Source organism: Ictidomys tridecemlineatus, chromosome 2, assembly GCF_052094955.1.
Source record: "Ictidomys tridecemlineatus isolate mIctTri1 chromosome 2, mIctTri1.hap1, whole genome shotgun sequence".
In the NCBI taxonomy this organism is placed as follows: Eukaryota; Metazoa; Chordata; class Mammalia; order Rodentia; family Sciuridae; genus Ictidomys; species Ictidomys tridecemlineatus.
In genome coordinates, this window is record NC_135478.1 from 10,853,434 (window position 1) to 10,863,660 (window position 10,227).

The 10,227-nt window shown below is 48.4% G+C and overlaps 1 pseudogene; it reads right to left on the minus strand.

Moving 5' to 3' along the window:
• Positions 1–776: 776 nt before the first annotated feature.
• Positions 777–9,875, minus strand: LOC144367991 (olfactory receptor 7C2-like; annotated as a pseudogene).
• Positions 9,876–10,227: the final 352 nt, after the last annotated feature.

Consider the following 10,227-nt stretch of genomic DNA (forward strand, 5'->3'; position numbering starts at 1 on the left):
CTATGTTCACCAGGTTGTGGGTCTACTGAACCCTTCTTCCTGTCTAGCTGAACCTCAGATCCTTTGACCAACATCTCTCCCCACAACTCCACAAACCACATCAGACCCTTGTGACCACCATTTCACTTTTTTATTTCTATGAATTAATATTTTATGATCCCACATGTGAGAGGGATCATGCAGCATTTGTCTTCCTGTCTCACTTTCACTTCGCTGGGGACTTCCATTTCCATCTGTGCTGTCACAATTGACAGAAGTTCTTCCATTTTTATGGTTGAACCATACTCCCCTGAGTATATATATGACGTTCTCTTTATCCATCCATCCATGGATAGAACCTAAGTGGATTCCATATCTGCCTACTCTGGCCAATGCTGCAGAGATATGGAAGTGCAGAAGTCTCTGAGATGTCACCTTCACTTCCTTTGGGTGACCATTTCCAGTGGTGGGACTGTAGGGTCACATGGTGATTCCATTATTGAGCACTGAGGCTGGGGTCCAGCATCAGAGTTAGGTGCAGGTGTTATGAGGCCTTCTCCACCGTGAACTATCCACTACCTCAGTTCTGAATTTAGGTGGTCATATGTGGGCCCTGTTGAGCTCAGCTTCTGCCTAGACAATTTGACATTTGCATCCTGAACGTTTCCCTCATGACACAAAGTCCAACTTACTGACCTTGGCTCCTCATTTATAAACTGGGTCATTTCTGCTTCTTCATGGAGTTTCCCTCAGAACTAAGCTGTATGTTAAAGCTCACAGGAAATGACCTGCCCAGATCAGATGCTCCACAGATAGCCGCCATTGTGCCCATCACCTTGTTCCTCATTGGCCCAGGTCACTGTGATGTCACAAGGGTTTCCTGGCACAGAAAGGCCAGCATTGAGCTGCTCCTGGGAGACAGGGATTAGTGGTTGAGGGGATGTGCTCCCAGGACCCAGGCAGGAAGCTCAGAGCCTTGGTCCACCACCCTGTGCTGTGTTAGACTCATGGACATCGTCTCTGATCCACTCATGATGGCTCCAAGTTGGCACAGTAAGGGTGTTCAGACTCTTTAATGCTATTTTAGGATGTTCCACTCTTGGGAAAATGTACAAAACTGATGTTTGTTGGCACATCAAATTATTTCTCTGTTGCTTCTCACTATTCCTGGTTCAAATTCATAAAACATCATTCATGCACTTTTTGAAAAAGGTGTTTTTAGTTCCAGTTGGACACAATACCTTTATTTTGTTTATTCAGTTTTTTTTAATGTTGTGCAGGGCTTGAACAGTGCCTCATGCATGCTAGGCAAGTGCTCTATCACTGAGCCACAACGCCAGCCCCTAATTGGTAAACTTTTGATGTCATCAGAAATATAAACTGTTTTACTCTCCTATTCTGCACCACAGAGAACTGGGTACAAAGTTTCCAATTAGTCATCACACCCACATTTTCTCCACTCTCAGCCTCATGTTCCCCAAATGGGAGAGCAACAGGAAGTCATAAACAAGAGAGTGAGCACGCTCAGAAGTGGGGTTGTATTGGGGGGACCCTTGTTCTTAGAAAGTTCTATCCCAAAAGGCCAGAAGGGGCAGGGATACAAGGGACAGGTGAGTGTGATTCAGCCCAAGGGGCGTCACCTACATCTGAAGACAGGCCCTCAACTTCCAGAACTGGGAGAATGCCCAAGTCACTAGGAAATGTAGGGATGGGTCAGAGCCTGTCACTCCAGGATGGAAGGTGCGAGGCATTCAGAGGGGCTCCCCACATGGGGGTCCATGTCTATCACCTCCTGAGCTCAAACAGTTCTTGTGATCCGAAATTCTGATCTAAAGGAAGGAAGAGTAATTTAAAAAATGGAGCTGCCACACCCAACAAGCATGGGCAACTAAACTAAGAGTCACTGGAGTGAATTTCCTAAGGTATCAAATAAACCACAGACACACAATTTACCTTTAATTCAAGTCCCAGGAAGGCTCCTCTACCCCTTGACTTTACCTCCCTAAATGGGACAGGAAGGAATGTCACAAGAGGCTGGCGAGAGAGATGGCGAGCAGGTTCAGGAGTGGTCCTCTATTTGGGAGACTCTCTTAGAATTTTCCATCCAATAAAGATGAAGAGGGGCAGGTTACAAGGACAGGTATGGTAACTCAATCCCTGGGGATGTAGGAAGACACATTTTGTGACGTTTATACGACTTTCAAGATCAGGGCCTTGGTCTATGGCCACTTTGATGTGGCCAGATCACGGGAAGTGACCCACAGAGCCTCACCAATCAGGAATGAAAAATGCAGGTCACATTCTGTGACAGCCTCCCACATATTTTCCCTTTTTTATTTGAAAAAAGCAGGTGATGGGTCACTTGTTTGAGCCCCCAAATCCTTGTTTGAAGGCTGGCCATCCTACAATTACAATACAAAAGAGCATTAACAGCAGGAGAACAATACAAGAATATACCATGCCGAGTGTAAGAATGTTTACAGGGTTAAAGCCATTTAATTCTTTTAATTTTTGATTAACTAAGGAAGTAGGACCCGAAAATCAATCTTACTTTCTTGTATATCTTGAGTATGATGATGAAGCTCCAAAAGATCCAAGTTGTTGTTATTATTTTGCCAAAGATCCAAAAATGGTTTTTACCCTTCTCCAAATCCCATTGGGAAGCCTTGTATTTGGCCACAGTAACACACACATACTCACAGCTAGCGTGACATTTAAGTCTTTCCTTGAACTTCAAAGCTGAAAGTTACCTATATTCATGATAGTTGCCTCTGAGGCATTTAGCTTAGTCTCAGTCTTTTCATCAATATCTATTTGATTATGAGTAGCCTTGGGAGTATTCAGAGCCCAATTATTAAGAAAGTTTGCATGTTGAATATTTTGAGATATAGTCACCGAAGCTGTGACTGTTGAAGTAATAAAAGAAACCAAGGCAACAACTCCCGCTATTATGAGCCCAAGAGGGCGTTTAGGTCTTGCTCACTGGGCGTGTATTTGTTGTAAGACTTGAAAATCAGCATCAGTGTACCCCGGCTCTGAAATCTTAGCTGGTAGTAAGACAAAGGAGGGCTGATGGAGTGTCAGCATCCCTTTTCTTCTATTAAATTACATTTCCTACATGTTACAAGACATCTTTTATCTTTCCATTTAACTTTTACATTTCCAGAAATTAAAACACAAGGAGATTGAACACAGGCTCATAAACCATAACCAGAACCTTGTTTACAGTTCTTGCCTACAAATTCTGGTAAAGGTTTGTCCATAAAATGTAAGAATTCTGAGGCAGCAATTAAGCGACAAACATCTTTCTGAATGCCACCTTCGCTGAAGTTCAGGAGTTGCTAACAAATCCTCCAGGAGTCATGGCAGTCCTCTTGTGTAACTGCCTTTTGTCAGTTTTAGGAGACGCATCCAAAAGAGACCCACTCTTTCTAGACACCTTATGTTGTAGTGGAAAGGTATTATACAATGTATCCACTTAAGAAAGGTGCCAATATCTACTGTAGACTGATTAGGACAATGAGATATTCGTGGACATTCTGCTGAGATGGCTGGTTCGTTTTGAGAATGTCCCATTTTAATAACTGATTTAATATAAAGTTTTGGGTCTTCATTAACAGTAGGATTATTTGATCTGGGTCTCCTAACTGCTGTCTTTTCCTCAAATGACACTTTTAGACAGCCAGCATGTTTATAGTGGGACCAACACAAGGGTAGGTGGGCGTATAGTCAGAATAATTAAATCCAGTCACATGATTGGGGGTAATATGAGTGTCTGTGAATCCCCCCATCATATATGAGTCATGAGTAAATACTGGGATGGACTCTCCAGTCCACTGCTGGGTGTACTAGAGGTGGATCTGGAAAACAGGTCCAGTAGGTTTCTCCCTGCTTTCCTTTTACCTGACAGCCTAACGGGGCTATTCGTGCAGCAAGCCTCATCATTGGAGTTTTAGCTCTCCCTTGGAGTTGGATCATTTGTGTGGCTCATATCGTCAATTTCCATAGGTCCCTCCATGCCTGATGGTGCCTTCAGGTACCCAAATAGGATGAAAAGCACCTTCTGGAAAAATACAAGCATGACCTTTGCCCTACATAATCACTGATCTGGTCCTTTCCACTGACCAGTCTGTAAGTCCTTCCCCCAAACTTGGCCTAAAGGGCCTGTTGCTGAGAAAGACATATGCCGCTCAGCTGCAGTGTGACCTTTTCTGTTGGATGTCATAGCTTTCTTCCCAGGGGAAATGTGGAACCCTAAGTAAACAACGAGCTAGAGATAGAGATAGAGATAGAGAGAGAGATAGATAGATAGATAGATAGATAGATAGAGAGAGAGAGAGAGAGAGAGAGAGAGAGAGAGAGAGAGAGTGCTGCCCCTATTGTGGAGAAACCCTATATGCTCTGTGAGCAAGAAAGTTCAGGAGGGTGGCTGTGACAGACTTTGAGGTTTTTAATGAGGGACTTCGGAGGAGGAGGTCATCAACATATTGTAGGAGGGTTGATTCGGGGCATAGAGGGAAAAAATCCTCATGATCTCCAGCGAGGACTTGTCCAAAATTAGGTGGGCTGTCTCGAAACCCCTGGGGCAGGACAGTCCAGGTTAACTGTCGGGAATGCCTAGTTTCTGGATCAGTCCAGGTGAAGGCAAATATGTCTTGGGAAGAGACGGAAAGTGGAATTGAAAAGAAGGTATCTTTAAGATCAGTAACTGAAAAACAGGTGGAGTTTGCAGGAATGGAGGAAAGGATAGTAGAGGGGTTTGGAACCAGGCGTTGTATAGGGCTGGTTGAACAATTGATTACTCTCAATTCCTGTGCCAAATGGTGTGTTCTGTTAGGCTTTTTTACTGCTAAAATTGGGGTATTGAATGGAGAGTGTGTGGGACGGAGTAACTGTTTCTTCTAAGCTCTGAATGATTGGCTTTAGGCCCTTAAGAGTGGCAGTAGGCAGTGGGTATTGGGCCTGGTTGGGAAGTGGTTAGGGTCTTTAAGATGCACTTCCCCAGGAGAGCAATTTGCCGAGAATGGGGTTTCAGTGTCCCACACAATTGGATCTACCATTTTACAGGGAGGGGAAACTGTGTGTTCTGGTGGTCATTGGGGTCTCCACACCAGACACAAAGAAGTTAAGTCTCTTCTTCATCAAAGAGTAAAGCCTTGACTAAGATATGAGTCAGGGAGGACAATAAGGGTAAGGTTTTGGAGGCCTTCAAGATGGATGATATATCCCTTCCCAGCAAGGGGACCAGACACTGAGGCATAACCTAAAAATGGTGTGAAAAGGAGAAGGCGAGGAGTTCTGTGTGGGATGATGATTTGACCCCCTACCCCGACAATCGGAGGTTTGGGGGGATAGGTAGTTCCTCAAAACTCTCTCATAACCAAGACTGTGGCCCTGGTGTCTACCAAAATGTTTATGGGACGCCCATCCACTCAGATGACCACCCTGGGTTCCTGCTTGGTGATTGAGTAGGTGGGGACAGAAGACCCAGGGCCCCGTCAATCCTCGGCTGCTAGGCCCAGCAAGTCACTGGCGAGGAACTGACTTCAGCTCCCCTCCGGGAATTGGGGCAGTCTGTTCCCCAGTGGCCAAGATGTCGGCCTCTGGGGCACGGTCTGGGCAGTGACCCGGTGTTAGGGCAAGCCGTAGCCCAGTGTCCTTCATTCCTCAATTAAAGCAGGGTCCAGGGGTTCCTCGTTGTGGGGGTTGTTGTGTCCCCCTTTCCATAGGTTGAAGGAGCCCTGTGACCCCTGGGACAACATCTGGTATTTTTGGCGTTTTGCTCTTTCATCTCTGTGGTGATAGGCCTTGAAGGCCGTGGCCAGCATCTCCATCTGAGGAGTCAAGTGTCCCCTCTCTAATTGTTTTTAGCTTTGCCCATATTTCAGGGTAGCTTTGTGACAAAAAACAGGTCATAAGATGCTGCCTCCCATCCGGGGATTCAGGGTCCGTGTTAGTGCACTGAAGAGAGCCTTGTTAGTCCATCCAGGAAGGCCGAGGGGTTGTCATTCTTCTCCTGGACGACTTCCTGGAGTTGATCAAAGTTAACAGCCTTTTGTGTCACCGCCTTTAGGCCAGCCGTCAGACAGGTAATGAGGAGGTCCCTGCGTCCCAGGTCTTGGGGTCATTATAACCCCAATGGGGTCTTGGTGTGAAACTGCCTGGGCCCCTAGGGGAAGGTGGACATCCGTCTGATGAACCTGGTGTGCATAGGCCCTAGCCTGGCCCCAGACCCTTCTCCTTTCCTCAGGGAGGAGAGGATTGGACAGAATCATAGAGATCATGAAAGGTGAGGCTGTAGGCTTGGGCTAATATTGAAACTCTTTAATGTAAGAGACAGTGTGCAGTGTAAGTCCAGAAAATTCTTTTCTAGTTGAGAAAGGTCAAGTATCGAAAAAGGAACATAAACCCTTAAAAATCCCATCTGGCCCAGTGACCTCTTGAAGTGGGGCCACAGCCTGTGAAGTGTGAGTCGGGTGATGAGATGTGGTGACTTGTGGGTTAGGTGCCGCATTAGCGCATGAACGGTTGGCGGGTGGACTAAACTGAGGTGGAGGGACCCGGGGGGAAGGAACAGAAGTGGTAGGAGGTTGTGGGGGAGTGTCGGGGGGAGGAGGAGGAGGAGGAGGAGGAGGAGGAGGAGGAGGAGGAGGAGGAGGAGGAGGAAGAGGAAGAGTGTTTGCAGAAGAAGGAGCTGCAGATGTAGTGGATGGGGAAGTGGGAGTGGGTGAAAGTGGGGAGAGCAGGCCTGAGGGCAGGGGGGAGTGGTATGGGGGGGTTCATCAGCCGGGTGGAACGTGGACGTGGAGAGCAGAGAAGAGGAAGGAGGGAGAGAAGGTGTGGAGGCAGAGAGTGGAGGAGAAGAGGAGGAAGGGGGCTGGAGAGCAAGGAGGAGGTGCTGAGGCTTGCATTGGGTGCAGAGATTTGGCTGAGATCCTAGCAAGGAAAAAGCCTCCACGTTGGGAATCTACTTCCACTCCTTTGATTGCTCATGGTAATTAAAAGATCCCGGAGTAAATTGGGATCCAGAGACGCACATGTGGGCCAAAGGTTTTGGATGTCCAGGGGGTGTGCACGCCCGTCCAGGATACAGAATTTTATGAGCCTTTTAGGTTTAATATCAGGGGCCAGTCTCAGGGTTTTCAAATTATCTATGAGGCCCCGCAAGGGATGGGGAATTTCCCATGCTGGAAGGGTGAGATGGGGGAGAGAGAGAGAGAGAGAGAGAGAGAGAGAGAGAGAGAGAGAGAGAGAGAGAGAGAGCGAGCGCGAGCGCGCACGAGCGAGCACCCGGGCTGTAAAGAACTTCCTGGAAGCTCCCAAGTGGATGGAGGGTCTTGTGGGTGTCCCCAAAATGGCCGACGTCCATGGGGAAATAGAGGGCACTGCCTGGTTGTCACCAGGGGGATGAGATCTGTGAGACTGAAATGCGGCGGAGGCCGTGGGCAACCTGATGTCAGGAGAGTTTTTCGAGTGAAATGAAAGAGTCAGAAGGAGAGTGTTAGAAGGATTTCTGGGTGGAACAGAGTCAGAACTCGGGAGACGGGCTGTAGCAACTGCGCTAACCCGTCCACGGGAGCCGCGAGTGAGGGGAGATGGAGGAGTCAGAAAGGGAGAATTCATCTTTTTTCCCAGGTGGTCGATTCCCAGGGGTATCCTAGCAGAGCGCCCGGGGTCCACCGCAACCCTGATGGGACTGGGTGGGGTGCATTCCCCCCTAAGTCACCAGGAGGGATTGCTGGACACTCAAGGGCCAATTCCCTGGTTCTGGTGAGTTGGGGTTCAGGCACTCATGGCAAGGGGGGCACTCACCAATTCGAAGGCCTGTGGTGGATGTCAGGCAGGCCATCAGAGGAGTGGACTGCAACAGGAATGGTCGGGCTTAGAATTCGGGAATGGGGTTCCGCCTTTAGCAATGGGGATCCACATCCTGGGTTTTGGCACCAATGTAGGAACTGTGGAAAAGCTCCATCAACTCAACAAGCCACACAACCATTTACCTGCCTGAGATTTTGACCTTAGTGGCCAGTTGCAGAAGGGGAAGGGTGAGGGGGAGGGAGGAGAGAGAGAGAGATGGAGGGGGAGAGGGAGAGGGGGAGGGAGGGAGAGAGGGAGAAAGCGAGTATGAACAGGGTGTAGATATTTATGGGCAAAATGGGGGTGCAGGGGAGCAGGGGGGGAGTGGGCTGTTACTTCTTTATTGGCTGGGAGTTCGCACCACTTCAGGGATCGGAAGTGGCCATTCAAAGTTCCCGCCATTCAGTACATCACAGTCCTAAGCTCCTGGAACAGAAGCGCTGGAGGCACCATCTTTACCAACACCCATGAGAATGGCGTCCCCGGGGTTGGGGCTGCAGTACCTGATTCAAAGCCATCTTGTCATTGGGTTGGGCCGACATCTGCACAAAGGTGAACAAATTCTGAGAGGGTCCCCTTTTCCCTGTGAGGCAGAGGATGTCCTGGAAGGCCTTACCTGAGTTCTCCACTGCTAGCTGCTTACCACCCAACTCACAGGCACCTGAGTCCCTGATGGACCTGTGAGCTGCTTGGTACAAGTGCTCTACAAAGTCGGAGAATGGTTCTTCTGAGCCCTGTTTTATCTTAGTCAAACCAGATTAGACTGATCCTGGGAAGAAATTGGCTGCCAGGCCTTGTTTGCCCGTGAATTAATCTGATCATAAACCTCCAAATTATAGTTGAACTGTGTCTCTAAATCTGCAAATTCACCCTTTCCCATCAACATCTCCAAAGGAGTCTCACGATTCTGTCTCCTGTTTCTCTTAAACTGCTCAGTACCAAAATCTGTCCAGTTAGATGGCCAGAGAAGGCAGTCACCGCCATTCAGACATGCCCTGGCCATGGACACCCAGTCATTGGGCGGAAGGGGTTTTTGGCAAACTGAGTCGAGCAAACTTTGTATAAAGTACCACAAGCATTTTTTAATTCTTTAAAGCTTTCAAAATGAATGATAGGGTGTACATGGACACACTGGTTTTGCTCGTTAACCTGTTCAAAAAACTGGAAGAAGCTGAAAACCTGTAAGGTCACCATGGGGGTGACCAGGGTGTACAGGGTGGAGGCCAACACCCCTGTCCAGGAGGCACATGTCCCTGTGGAGCTGAGGTATACCCCCAGGCAGGTTCCATAGAACAGGGAGACAACAGAGAGGTGAGAACCACAGGTGGAAAAGGCCTTGTACTTCCCTCCTGCTGTGGAGATCCGCAGGACAGAAGCCACAATGTTAGAATAAGAGAAAAGGATCCCAGCAAGAGGGAGAAGCGCCATGGTGCCTGTCACTATGTACAATATGACCCTATTGATGAAGGTATGGGCAGGCGAGCCTGAGGACCCAGGGAATTCACAGAAATAGTGTGGGATTCCCACGTCTGTGCAGAAGGAGAGCCTCAGTCCACTCACGCTCTCAGGAAGGGCTCCCAGCACACTGATGAGCCAGCTCAGGAGAAGAACTGAGCACAGAGCTTGGGGCTCCTGAGGACCGTGTAGTGCAGGGGCCGGCAGATGGCCACGAAGCGGTCATAGGCCATCACGGTAAGAAGTAAATTGTCCAGCAGTCCAAAAACAGTGAAGAAGTACACCTGGGTGATGGAGCCTGCATAGGAAATGGCCTTGCTCTGTGTCTGGATATTCACCAGCATCTTGGGGATGGTGGTGGAGGTGAAGCAGAGGTCAGAAAAGGACAGGTTGGAGAGGAAGAAGTACATGGGCGTGTGCAGGTGGGAGTCTGAGATGATGGCCAGGATGATGAGCAGGTGGCCAAAGATGGTCACCAGGTACAAGGACAGGAACAGCCCAGAGAGAACCAACTGCATCTCTGGCTTCTCAGAAAGTCCCTGGAGGAGAAATCCTGGAGTCCCCGTGTGTTTTTCTGGTTCCATGTAAATAAATGTCCCCAGGGGAGAAGCGGCCTCTAGAGGAAGTGCACGGCCACCTCAGGACCCTGGCTGCCTGGGCATGGACTCAGTTCTCTAGGAGGCGTTGGCTTGGTGGCCCCTCCTCTGCTGTGAGTCACACTGGGGTTCCTTAGTGCCACTAGTTCCCTTTTGTTGCCACCACCAGCTGGAAAACCCAGTCCCCAAACCTGATTTATTTATTTTTATTATTAGTTGCTCGAGACAATATAATGATCTTGACATATCATGCATTTGATTCAAACAGGGTATGAATTCTCATTTTTCCACGTGTACAGATTGCAGGATCACATTGGTTTTACATCCATGTGTATACATA